The sequence below is a fragment of the Ochotona princeps genome, chromosome 5 (genome assembly GCF_030435755.1).
Source record: "Ochotona princeps isolate mOchPri1 chromosome 5, mOchPri1.hap1, whole genome shotgun sequence".
Taxonomy (NCBI): domain Eukaryota; kingdom Metazoa; phylum Chordata; class Mammalia; order Lagomorpha; family Ochotonidae; genus Ochotona; species Ochotona princeps.
The window spans coordinates 49889952-49904166 of NC_080836.1; positions in this window are offsets into that span (position 1 = coordinate 49889952).

Genomic DNA, 14215 nt, shown 5'->3' on the forward strand with positions numbered 1-14215 from the left:
GAGGAAGAAAAAAGGAGATAGGAGGCAGTTGTCTCATCCGCTTTCCTCCATTCCTTGACCCTGCTCACCCTAATTGGTGGATTACATGGGAATGCATCCTTCTAAACTATATATACATCACCAAAAATAAAATGAATTTATTATTTTTGGGCCCGGTGTGGCAGCCTAATGGCTAAAGTCCTCACCTTGCATGCACCAAAATCCCATTTGGGTGGCAGTTCTAATCCTGGTGGCCCCGCTTCCCATCCAGCTCCCTGCTTGTGGCCTGGGAGAGCAGTCAAGGACGGCCCAAAGCTTTGGGACCCTGCACCTGTGTGAGAGACCTGAAAGAGGCTCCTGGTTCCTGGCTTTGGGTCGGCTCAGCTCCGTTGCAGTCACGTGGGAAGTGAATGAGTGGACAGAAAATCTTCCTCTCTGTCTCCCCTCTCTGTATTTCTGACTTTGTAATAAAAGTAAAAATAGGGCCCGGCACGATGGCATAGTGGTTAAAGTACTCGCCTTACATATGCCAGGATACCAAATGGGCACCAGTTCTAATCCCAGTGACTCCTCTTCCCATCCAGCTCCCTGGTTGTTGCCTGGGAAAGCAGTCGAGGACAGCCCAGGGTTTTGGGATCCTGTACCTGCGTGGGAGACTTGGAAGAAGCTCCTGGCTTTAGATTGGCTCAGCTCCAGCCATTGTGGCCGCTTGGGGAGTGAATCATCGGACAGAAGATCTTCCTCTCTGTCTCTTCTCCTCTCTGTATATCTGACTTTCCAATAAAACAAACAAACAAAAAATCTTTAAAAAAAAAAGAATTATAAAACTCTTGAAAAAAAAAAGTAAAACTAAATATTTTAAATGAATTTATTATTTTAAAAAGTGTGAGTTGAGCAGACTGTCAAAGTTCCATAATAAATCTGGATAGAGAAATCTGTACATCGTAAGAGTTACCCAAATATAATTATAGGCGACCCACCCTTGCCTACATGTGCATGCTCTGCATAATCCTTCATACTGTGAATTTGATATGTGTTATGGTACAGTTGACCTAAAAATAGAGGGGTTATTCAATAGGGCCTGACCTAATCACAGGGGAGACCTTTAAGAGCAGAACTTTCCTGGCCACTTGCAGAAGAGGAAGTCAAAGATTTGAAACATGGAAGGGTTCAGCATGTCATTGCTGGCTTACAGAGGTAGTAAGGAAAGTGGGAAACTTCTGGGAGTGGAGACCAGCCCCTGGCTGACAACCAGCAGAGAAGGAGGGACCCTTGTCCTTCAACTGGCTGTAAGAAAAATTCTGCCAACAACCAAGTGACTTTCAAAAAGCACCCTGATTAAGAGGTCAAAGACAGCCCAGATTGACACTTGGAATTTCAGAGTGCCCCCCACTCACCCAGACCTAAAACTAATGGACATTATGAGATAATACATTTCTGGCTTTTGTTGTGTTTTGCTTTTTTTTTTTTTTTTTTTTAACGGAGAGGAGGAGAGACAGAGAGGAATATCTTCCGTCCGTTGATTCATTGGCAAGTTGCCACAAGGGCCAGAGCTGAGCTGATCCAAAGCCAGGAACCAGGAGCTTCTCCTGGGTCTCCCACACGGGTGCACGGTTCCAAGGCTTTGGGCCATCCTCAACTGCTTTTCCAAGCCACAGGCAGGGAGCTGGATGGGAAGTAGGAAACAACCAGCCCCCATATGGGATCCGGGCACACACAAGGCAAAAAATTTAGCCACTAGGCTACCGCGCCGGGCCCAATTTCTGTTTTAAGCTTCCTAACTTAGGTAATATGTTACATGGCAATAACAAACCAAAACAGCAGCTGATATCACTTAATTAATAGCATATTTTCTTTTTAATATTGTTCACATAGTTGAGAGGGATGCATTCTCAAGTGGTCCTGCAATTGAGAGGGCCAGGAACAGAGGAAGGTGTGTGAGACAAATATTTCAGGTTTCTTTTATTTTCTCTTGTGTCTGCAGAAGAGGAAGAGGATGGGGCCATTCCTTGTTGTCAAACTGTATCAGCACCTGAGGATGGGGGATGGTTCTTTGAGAGTTAGAGACCCCTATGTGGGGAATAGTACTTTGAGAGTATTACTGGAGTGGCTTTGATAGTTCTGAGAAGTCGTTGATTTCATTGCTCCAGGGTTGAGAAAATCTTTCCAAGGTCTATTGCCTGACAAAGTACAGTTTCGTGCATCCACGGACTCTCTCAGGAACGTGCTGCAAAGCTTGGCCAGCAGAGTTGTCCAGCTTGTTCTGCTTGCCATCCTCCAACGAGGCAGTAGATGTCCTCTGCTGGCCTAGATGAGCTGACTGTCATGTTCCCTGTGTGCATCTGGAATGCTGCCCACCGTACCAGCAGCAGCAGCTGAGGAGGACTAGTCCTGACACATGTACCCCAAGGTTAGACCACATGTATTGTAAGTTTGCCAGTGGCCAGGCTGACCTGATCAACAGTTTGGAGTCAGGAGCCTCCTCCAGGTCTCCCATGTGAGTGTAGGGACCCAAGGACTTGAACCATCCTCTGCCTTCCCAGCTCACAAGAAGGAAGCTCAATGGAAAATAGTGCAGCTGGATGATGAACTGGCAGCACCCATGTGAGATGCCAGTGCCACAGGCAGAAGCTTAAACTACTGTTACTGCACCAGCCCCAAAAGACCTGAATTCTATTCCCAGCTGTAACTGCTAACTAGTTGTGTGGCTCTAGATGTGATTTCACTTCCCTGGAATTCATTTTATTTCCTGCAGAATAGTTAAATTCATTGATTACTTCCACATATTAATTTTATTTTTTATTTCTAAAATTCTATAACTCTAATATAATAAATTTCATTGGTTCTCTGGATCTGGCTAGAGGAGCTTTTAAAAAGTTCCATTTGAGTGGCTTTGCATGCTAATGCTCCATCTTCAGGGCCGGCATCCCATGTGAACACTGGTTCATGTCCCAGCTGCTAGCCTGTGAAGATGGTGGAGAGTGACTCGGGTCCTTGGGCCACTCCCATGGAAGAGACCTGGAAGAGGCCTGAGGGTCCTGGCTCCTGGGTTCAGATCAGCTTAGCTCCTGTTGCAGCTATCTGGGGAGTGAGTCAGCGGATGGAAGATCTTTCTCTCTGTCTTCCTCTGTCTGTAAATCTTCCTTTAAGAGATTTTCCTTTGGTTACAATTTAAAACTTTGCGTGTAATTTTTAGCATATTGAGGGCTCACAAATTTGACTTATTTGTGCTATTTAGTTTGCAATAAATAATCAATTTCTTTAGCAGCCCTCTGGTATCTGTTTTTGTTTTTATGGCTCTCGTCTGTCCTCTTCATTAGCCCTCTCCAGGTCTTCAGGGCTGTCCCTGAACATGACCCAGCACTACATTCAGAGATCAAGTTGCTGATTATCCATCTCATTTTCACTCTTAAAAGCACTGACATTCTTCTCTTTCTTTTTCCCTCAATGTATTAGAATGGTATTTCTCTGAGGATCATATTAAAATGTCAATTCTGTTTCAATAAGCCTGGGGTGCTCTTAAGATTCTGCCTTTGTTACAGTCACAGATAATCTTGATGCTGCTGGTCCCCAGACCACACTGTCAGGAACATAATATATTCCATTGAAATGTTCTTTGTTAAAAAGAATGGTTTTAAAGACCTCTTTCCCACAAGCTAAGGAATAGCAGTTCATAGCATTTTTGTGGTCAGATGGTATACTTTTTTTTTTCCAGACATGCCTACATTCTGCATGGTTAGCACAACTTCAAACACTCATATGCCCAGTTATTGCAAATTTTGTCCCATAAAGACAGTAGGAACCAGAAAGCAATCTTTGACTCACCCATATGTCGAGGTTGGGTGCCACAGAAATAATTTGAAAGCCAAATCAACCTTTACAGTATGTTCAAACTTGCCCCTCTAAGCAGCCAAACATGAAGAGATCTAAGATTACTTGTCACGCAGTTACCTACCCCAGCTCCTGTGCCCTTAGTCACCAAAGAAGAATTACTAGCCACAGACACTGCTGGAGTTGGAGCTGCTATGGAAAAATGGCAATACAGGCATTCTCAATGTTGGCACTATAGATAATTGGAGCCCAGATAATTTCCTGTGGGGTAGGGTGGGGCAGTTTTGTGGGAGAGCTTTGCGCGCTGTCAGATATTTAGCAGTATCTCTGACCTCAGTAGATGTCAGTAGCAGCTATTCCCTCACCCAAGTTATGACAACCAGAAACACCTGCAGCCATTGCTAAATGCCTCCTTTGAAATAAAATTAGTTCTGTTTGAGAACCTTTTGCTTGAGGCATGAACATTCATATCTTTTATTTGTCAATCAAGTCAAGACAGAAGTCATACATTCTCTGGCTTCTCTTTTTTTTTTAATTCTTTTATTTTGATTATCTTTACATAGTTGATTAGGGCACAAAGGGTCAAGGGCTACAGGAAAGTGGGTAATACCACTGTTTCCACATTAGTATGATTTTTTTTTCTGTATCCGGGATAAGGGGAGAGATAAATGGAAAAGCCCCACCCAGCCTCCCAACCATCCCAGGTCCCCAATGTGGGGCACGCTCCGGGGGTCCTGCAAATGCAATTTTGATAGATTAACAGTTCTGAATTGGTGCCAGTCTCGACATTCCACGCACAATGAAATCTCTTCAGAATCCACTGGCTGACATACTGTCTTCATGGTTGGGTTCTGAGATCAGCAGTTCAGTTGGAGGGATCCCCAGAGAAACTTCCTCTAAGGTGATCCCAGACCTGATTCATGTGTGTGAATGCCAGCACAGGGGCCAACACAGTCCGTTGCCCCAATCAGCTTATGCATAAGCAGGTGGTTGCATTTGCTGGGTCATTTATGTTTCCAGAACTGTCTTCCACACAAACCAATGGGTGTTGCAGTCAAGCCTGATTCTGCTCAGCACACACTTGGCTCTCTTGCAAACCAGTTGGAGCTGCAGCCTAGTTGGTGCAACTCCCAATAACCCCCATCAGGCCTGCCCCTACCCTGGTTCCAATGCTTGCCAGTATGCACCGCAGACTTGTCCAGTCTATCCCACATCCCATTCAGCTCTTATACATGTCAGTGGGCCTTGAAAGCTAGTTCAACCCAACCAACCCTACTTTCCAGGCCACATACGTGCTGGTGGGTGCCATTCTGTCTAGCCACCCCTGCCCTAGTCCTGGTTTTCATGCTCTCCAGTGGGAGTGGTTACCAAGAGGGGAGTGCCCACTTTTCCCCTACTGGGCCACTCCCACTCCCAGATCATGCTCTCCACAGGTGTTTCTGTGGTTAAACTTGACAGAATTAGGCCCTAGGTTCTGGCTTCTCTTAAAGAACATTTGTCCCGATATGAATATTTTGTTATCTTTAAGTTCTTACCTTTGTTTCAGCATAACAATCATCATCTGAACATTCAATGAATTTTTTTTTGATACTTAACTGTATCACCTATTGTGTTAGATAAGTTCTAGACTTCTTCACTTACTTAGATATATGTATAAGTATTACGCACATATCTATTATGTTAAGTATCTTTTGTAATGAAACATAGATTGTGGCTTTATTTTAGTTTTCTAAAAGTGCTATTTCTGAGCCTGGCACGGTAGCCTAGTGGCTAAAGTCCTCACTTTGCATGTACCAGGAATCCCATATGGGTGCTGGTTTGTATCCTTGCTGTTTTGCTTCCCATCCAGCTCCCTGCTTGTGGCCTGGGAAAGGAAAGCAGTCGATGACAGCCCAAAGCTTTGGGACCCTGTGCCTACCTGGGAGACCTGAAAGAAGCTCCTGGCTCCTGGCTTTGGATCATTGTAACTCCAGCCATTGCAACCACTTAGGGAATGAACCAGTGGATGGAAGATCTTTCTGTCTCCTCTCTGTAATCTGACTTTCCAATAAAAATAAATAAATCTTTCTTTAAAAGTGATCTTTCTGATGTACCCACATACTAATTTACTTTTACAATATGTAGATATTTTGGCATCTGGTTAAAAGTATCTCTGAGGGATTTCCCTTTATGGTCCTATGTGCTGCTTTAAAGAACAGCTGGGGAATCAGTAGGACAATCACAGGCAGACACCAGATGGGAAATAGTGGTAGTTCTATCAATTCTGTGAGTGGCATATAGAATTGATAGCAGTTTACCTGCTCAATATCAGATTGGTTTTTCAGAATATGGTACAAAGACTCTTTTATTGACTTAACAACACCACAGCCTATCTTGAGGTAAGGCCAGTGAGAGGGAATACTTAATTGAAATAATAACGAGTTGACCAAACTCTTCGCCTAATACCCTATTATTTGGGGTACCTTGTTGGATTTTTCTTTTGGCCAGACAGTGTGGTAATTCTGTGGTAGACATAATATTAGATGGCTCTATAATGGCTTATGGAATAATACGTTCTGGGCCAAAAGCTAAATCTGTCTTGTTTGCATTGTGTAAACTGATGTGTGTGATGATGGTTCATATGGAAACAAAATATTCACATGGCTTTTTCCCAACATAGAAATTCTTAGAAACTCATTGTTTATGGAGGACGTTGCTTAGCAAAAGTGTAGTTTCTCTTTTGTTTTCAAATGATAGATTTTCAGTTATAATCTAAACAGCCAGCAAAAAATATTTACAATCAAACTAAGTACAAGCTGTAGCTCAAAGTTTCATAATCAGTGAAGAATAGAAATCTTAGACATTCACATTTTTTCTACCTACTCTAAGTCATACTTGGGATTATGTTACATACCAAAATTGCCAGCATTTTTACAACTAGATCCAATAAATGTTATTCTCAGTTCAATGTGAAAGTATGTTTTCTTTAAGAACTCTGTAATTGATAACATAACCCTTTTTATAATCAAATTAAGGAAAATACCCTATTACACAATTTTTGGTGCTAAAAATTTTTAATTCAGCAAATTTTTAGGAAGTATCTACTAAATGCCTAAGAGAAAAAGAGTAACCTGTGGAAGTATGTGTTGTATACAAAAAAAAAAAAAGATGCCTTTCAAAGAACCTACAATTAAACTGAAGATGTGGGATGTTTATACATGTAATATGTGCTTCATAGAGCATCTTAGTTATTAGCATAACCAAACATACCTAGGAGTAGAAGAAATGGTAAGACAAATATTATTAAAGGATAGGCTGTGATCCATACTTCATTTATTTTTTTAAAGAGTGTTTTTATATACTTGGAAGGCAAAATTAGAGAGAGATTCCATCCACTGTTTCACTCCCCAGATGTCCACAACAGCCAGGTCAAAGCCAGGAGCTGGAATTCCATCCGGGTTTTTCTTTTGCTTTCCCAGGTAAGAAAGTAGCTGGCTCAGAAGTAGAACAGGTGCTGGCCTGGTGGCAAAACAACTGAGTCCTCCGTCTGTGTGCAGCCCATATGGGCACCAGCTTATGGTTGCTTTGCTTCTGATCCAGCTCCTTGGATATAACCTAGGAGAGCAGCAGAGAATGGTTCAAGTTGTTGGGCCTCTGCACCCAAGTGAGAGATTCTGAGGAAGAAGCTCCCGACTCCTGGTTTCAAATTGGCTCTGTTCTGACCTTTGCAGTTCTTTGGGGAGTGAACTAGTGCATGGAAGACCTCTCTGTCTCTTTTTCTTTCTCTGTAAATCCTGTTTTTCAAATAAAAAATCTTTTTAGAAGAAGGAAGAGGAAGAGAACAAAAATAAGGAAAAGACCCAGATGACAGGACAATGTGGACCAAGATGGTAGTGAATACAAGATACATGAGGCAGTGAGGAGATGGTTGGCCTCATGGCACTCAGTGTTGGAATGCAAAAATAGTGGAATAAACCTTTGTGAGTGGGATTTGGCTTCATGGTTAGGCCTGTTAGAGAAGTTTGAATTTTTCCTGGTGACTCTTAGGAGCAAATGAAGACAAGCAATGTGAAGAAAATATTGTCAAAGCAGGATTAAAGGTATAGTTTAGGGTACAGTTTGAGAGGAAGAAGACTGATATAGAGATATATCACAGTAAACCAGGTAAGAAATGCTAATGACCTGGGTAAGAGTACTGTATAAGGCTAGGACCTTGCTTCCTATTCAGCCTCCTGATAGTGTACATCTTGGAGGCAGCAACAGTTTAAGTCCACATTGGGAGACTCAGAATGAGTGCTAGGCTCCTGACATTAACATTTCAAGCCCAGCTATTGCAGGCATTGGGGAGAGAACCAGCAGATGGAAAATCTTTTTTGTACTCTCTTTAAAATACAATAAAAAATAAGTTCAAAATTTTAAAAAGTGATGTCAGAGGGAATGAAAAAGAAGATATAGATAAGTTGGATGTTTTGCATTTAAAAGCATTTTTCTTTTAAAAAATATTTATTTTTATTGGAAAGACAGATTTATGGAGAGAAAGAGATACAAAGATCCTCCGTCCACTGGTTCACTCCCCAAAAGACCACAGCAGCCAGAACTGAGCCCATTTGATACCAGGAGCTAAGAACTTCCTCCAGGTCTCCCTTGCAGGTACAGGGTCCCAAGGCTTTTGGTCATCCTCGACTGCTTTCCCAGGCCATATTCTGGGAATTGGATAGGAAGTGAAGCATCCAGGACACAAACTAGTGCCCATATGGTGGCATCTAAAGGTGGAGGATTAGCCAATTGAGCCAGCACACCAGCTCCTCCCACCCACCTCCAAACAATATTTTCATTTTATTTGAAAGACAGATACAGGTGAGACCATTAGCTTATTCCTCAAATGTCCACAACAGCCATGGTTAGGCCAGGTCAAAGCCAAGAGCCAGGTATCCAATCCTGGTCTTCCTTAAGGTAGTAGGGTCCCGAATACCTGGGCCCTTACAGCTGCCTGCCTCACAGGATACACCTTAACAGGAAGCTGGAATTGGGAATAGAGGTGGGACTCAAACCCAGGCACTTCATCCTGAGATATAGATGTCCCAAGCAATGACTTAGTGGGTGTGCCAAAAACCTATTCCTATTTTAGAAGTGTTAATGTTATACATGACTGAGTCAATGATTTGACTCAGGTGTTAGAAGAGAAGTGGGGAATGTTACAGGGTGCAGCCAGTGATAGCCAGCACTCATTGACAGTGGGTTAAGGAGCTGATTAGTGCTGGTTGAGCTGGGCAGGAACAGGAACTGGGCTTATGGCTAAAAACACCTACACTAATTGGACTCATCTGTATCCAATATCCTGGCTAAATTAGGATGTGGGGGGAAGAGTATATAAGGAGAGGTAAAGGAGCAATAAAGTGAGAGTTTGTGGAGACTTCTACCATCACTGGTGTCCTGTTGGTGCTTCATCCCCAGACCCTCTCAGAGCAGTCATGGTCCCAGTGTACTGCTTAGATGGGACAATGGATATAGTAATGTTGTTTCTGGTTTGTGTACTATCAGGAGTTCCAAGAGAGGTGAGGCCTGGCAGTGATGGAATATGGGCAGAGAAGCCAGGGAAAGGTGAATGTCTGCAGCTTTGTAAGTGTGTCCATGTTATCCATTGCATGTCTCTTAGGATAACTTACATTGTTGGGGAGGCTAGGACATAGGGCTTCAACTTAATGGATAAGTTTAAGGGTAATGACCATTTTTCCCCTTTTGGATTATATTTGGTTGGATTATGATTGGTTGGATTGCCATATGGATTTCTGATTTGCTATTTCTAGTATGCTCTGTTATCACCAAGCTTGGTTAATAAAGACTCCTTGATAAGCCTTAGACATGTCTGGTGTGATCTCCCTTGCACCCTATAACATTATGCGTTATTAAAAGTTACGTATTTAAAAGTGAAAAACAACACAAAACTTTCTGGCCTTATTCAGCAAAAAAAAGCAGTGTCTGTGGTTTAAATGACAAATTGTGCACTTTTGAAAAATAATTCATTTATTTTTTTAAAGATTTCTTTTGATTGGAAAGGTATATTTTACAGAAAGGTGTTTTTTTGTAAAGATTTCTTTATTTTTATTGCAAAGTCAGACATATAGAAAGGAGGAGAGAGAGAGGAAAATCTTCCATCCGATGATTCACTCCCCAAGTGATCGCAATTGACGGGGCTGTGCCGATCCGGAGCCAGGAGCCAGGAACTTCCTCCAGGTCTCCCAAAGCATTGGGCGATCCTCAACTGCTTTCCCAGGCCATAAGCAGGGAGCTGGCTGGGAAGTGGAACAGTCAGAACACAAACTGGCCCACATGGGATCTCGATGCTTGCAAGGTTTTACTGAAGGAGATAGAAGTGTTTGGAGAGTTTTAACGTCTTAATTATCTAAGACTCTTGTTGTCATGTTTTGAATAGCTCCTGTTGAAACTGCCTTCCAAGTCATGTGTTGACAATATTTGAAGAAGGAGTTTTGGGAAGGTAATTGGGATTAGCTAAGCTAATCAGGATGCAGGCTTTTGTAAGAGGAAAAGAGATCTGAGCTGGACACACCTGCTCAGCCTTGCCGTGGAACATCTTCCAGCCAGCATGGGATTCAACAAGAAGACCCTAACCAGACTTCAGTGGATGCTCTTGGATTTCTGAGTCTCCTGAGTCCAGAGCTTATAACTAAACCTTTATACTTTATAAATCAACCAGTCTGTGGAGTCCAGTTATAGCAACAAAAAATGGACAGAGTTCACTGGACGTAGTTCACTGGAGCCAAGTCTCTTCTATTACTTCTTTTTTTTTTCTTTTTTTTTTTTAAGATTTATTTATTTTCATTACAAAGTCAGATATACAGAAAGGAGGAGAGATAGAGAGGAAGATCTCTATTACTTCTTAGTTGCAAGAACTCAGTGTTTGTTGTTGGTAACTGAAAAACCCTGATTTTCTATCCTACAGTCTTGTACCTGGAGTTTGGCTTTAACTAGCATGTGAAAAACATATATTCTGAAATATAAACTGCTCTCTTTTCTCCAAATAGTAATAGGCTGGTTGCGGTTTTTGAGTTTAGATCACTTGCTTTTAAGCAGTTACCCCCTGAAAAACTATATGCTCACTAATACTCTTATTTTACAGGCAGCATACCAAAAAAATGAAGTCTTCACCAAGACATGTCTGCTGCACGGTGGCCATAAATAGCCGTGCTGGTTGGGTAATACGCAGCTAGTACAGACAGTGTTCACTTTATACTCAGCAGTGTGAGCTCCAACTAAATAGCACACAGCTTACGTTCGTTGGATGTGGTGGCCTTACAAATTTCATGTACCAAAAAAATTATCTACTTCTTTGTTTTAACTTAGCAGCAATTTATTCAATCCAGTATGTAAATTGAATATGCAAAACTTTCTGTCTTTACCTACCATTGACACACTCTGATAATGATAGCATAATTAGCCTATCAAACATCTAGTGCCACGGTTTTAACTATTGGAAATGTATGAATAAAATAAAATAATGAGTCATTATTTTATAGGAAGCAGGAGTCCTTTGCAAGGTGAAGCATGATGCCAAGAAGGCATCTGATTCCATGCCAAACACTCTGCTGGGAGTTATTTATGTCCCATTTTGGTGGTGGCTGTTTATTTCTTCAAGGCTTGGAGACACAGATGGCACAGCTGTTTTCTTGAACAGTGTCATTAATATATTTAACTTGTGAATGCTAATTATATGTTTCTGAGCGCAGCAAATCTATCTGCCTTTGCACTGGCCTCTGATAAAGCACATGGAATTTAAGCAGACTGATATTCCAATATGCTCTGGTAGCCTGATACACACTTCTTTCTCTAACTTTCAATAAATCTTTAAAAAAGAAAAAAAAAAAGACATTGTAGCTACTTCTATTGCCCAAGGATCATTGACTATATAGAGTTAGAATTCTAGAAGATAGATGGAACCCCTAATATTTTCTGTGCATCAAATGCATTGACAAATGACAAAATAGAAACTACAGTAGGGTCTGGTGGCGTGACCTAGCAGCTAAAGTCCTTACCTTGAACACGCTAAGATCCCATATGGGCGCCGGTTCTAATCCCAGCAGCACCACTTCCCAGCCAGCTCCCTGCCTGTGGCCTGGGAAAGCAGTCAAGGACGGCCCAAAGCCTTGGGACCCTGCACTCATGTGGGAGACCTGGAGGAGGTTCCTGGCTCCTGGCTTTGGATCAGTGCAGTACTGGCTGTTGCGGTCACTTGGGGAGATCTTTGTATACAGAGAGGAGGAAAGACAGAGAGTCAGATATACAGAGAGGAGGAGAGACAGAGAGGAAGATCTTCTGTCTGGTGATTCACTCCCCAAGTGAGCCCGCAACGGCCGGTGCTGCGCCGATCCTAAGCTGGGAACCAGGAACCTCTTCCAGGTCTCCCACGCGTAAGTGCAGGGTCCCAAAGGGACATCCTCGACTGCTTTCCCAGGCCACAAGCAGAGAGCTGGATGGGAAGCAGGGCCACCGGGATTAGAACCGGTGACCATAAGGGTGGGATCCTGGCGTCTGCAAGGTGAGGACTTTAACCACTATGATATTGCGTCAGGCCCATGTAGTTTATTTTTTTTAAAGATGTATTTATTGGGCCCGGCATGGTGGCCTAGTGGCTAAAGTCCTCGCCTTCAACGCCCTGGGCGCCGGTTCTAATCCCGACAGCTCCACTTCCCATCCAGCTCCCTGTTTGTGGCCTGGGAAAGCAGCTGAGGACAGTCCAAAGCCTTGGGACCCTGCACCTGCGTGGGAGAACTGGAAGAGCTCCTGGCTCCTGGCTTCAGATCGGCTCAGCACCAGCCATTGTGGTCACTTGGAGAGTGAACCATCGGACGGAAGATTTTCCTCTCTGTTTCTCCTCCTCTCTGTATATCCGCCTTTCCAATAAAAATAAATAAATCTTAAAAAAAAAAAAAAACTACAGGCACAAATAGCCACCATTACACTGAAAAAAATATTTTTAAAATCTCATCTGCAATTGGCCACAATTGTGTTTGAAAGGCAACAATGACAAAAGCATCACTGTTAGTTTTGAAAAAAAAAACTATAATTATGCCTCACTACAGTTTAATCATTTTGTGAAATGTTATTAAGGTACTAATTTCCAAATCGGGTTGTAGTGGAGAACTTAAAGTCAACATCCTTTCATTGACATTGCTGATATTTATATATCAGCAATGCTTTTGCAGTCATAATTTTCTAATAACCTTAGATTAAGAAAGTATTGATACCTTATGTGTTTTACAGATCAGAAAACTAATTGGCAAAGTTTAGTAACTTGCTCAAAGCTACACATTACCTAAGTGGTGAAACTGAACCTTAAGCCTGAACCTAAATCTGAATTGTTGACCATATATTAAGATTAAACCTTTCATTTCTTTTTCTTTGGAGCACAACACATGTTCTTTCAACTACACATAAGAATCACCTGCTGTCCTTGGTTAAAAGTTGGATTCTTACGTATCCACTACAGAGAAGTCTGAGTGGTGGCCAAGGTCACAAAATGCTGCACAACCAGGTTCCCAAATGATTCAGTTAGGATGGCCTGACACGAGAATTTCAACTAAAACCACCCAAAGCACACACAGGTGCTACTTACTCAGCTTGCTCAAAATCAGGCAGGGAAGTAGGAATGCTTTATAAAAAATAAATAAAAGTCCCAGATACACCCTGGAGGCCCTGGCATGGGAAAACTGGGGACTGACTACAGGAAGCAGGGGTATTTTATGTGATTGGTTTGGGGGAACACATTTGGCTTTCTCTGGTTGGTCCTGATGTAGAAATAAGGGTAAAAATTGACCACAGCCTGACTGTTCTGATCCAAGTGCCAGAGGTTGTGGTTTGGCTTTCTGGGCTGCTGCTTCATGGCTCAGTTTTGTTGTGGTACATGGTCTGGCCAACGTCCATCTGTACGTGCTGTCTCGGGTCATACTTGAGACACAGTGGTGACTTCCTTCTGACCACCTTCCTCCCTCGAGGTGGCTGGACTGTAGGCTCCTCTAGGACAAGAGCTCAGCCCTATCAGGCCTACACAAGGCACTTAATGGAATATGGCTAGGGAATGACAAATGGAAATACTTTATATCAACTTTTATTGGTACCCCCTCCCACTACCACCAAAAGGAATTTTTTGGTGCAGCACATGGACAGTCTTGATGTGACCAGATGGGTTGTCACCAGAAAGGCTGGAGATGGCTCCTTGCAGCTTCTGTGCTCCCAATACAGTAACCCGAATCCCAGCCTCCAGATTCTGTCTCAGCTTGGCTGCCCCACAGTCTTAGAGCTTTTCGGTTAACTCGTGAAGAGCCTATAGGTGCTAAAAGCTCCAGCTGAGGGCTCCGCTGGGGGATGCGTGGGTGGGGTAGGGGGACAGTGGGTGGCGTTTGTGGGAAAG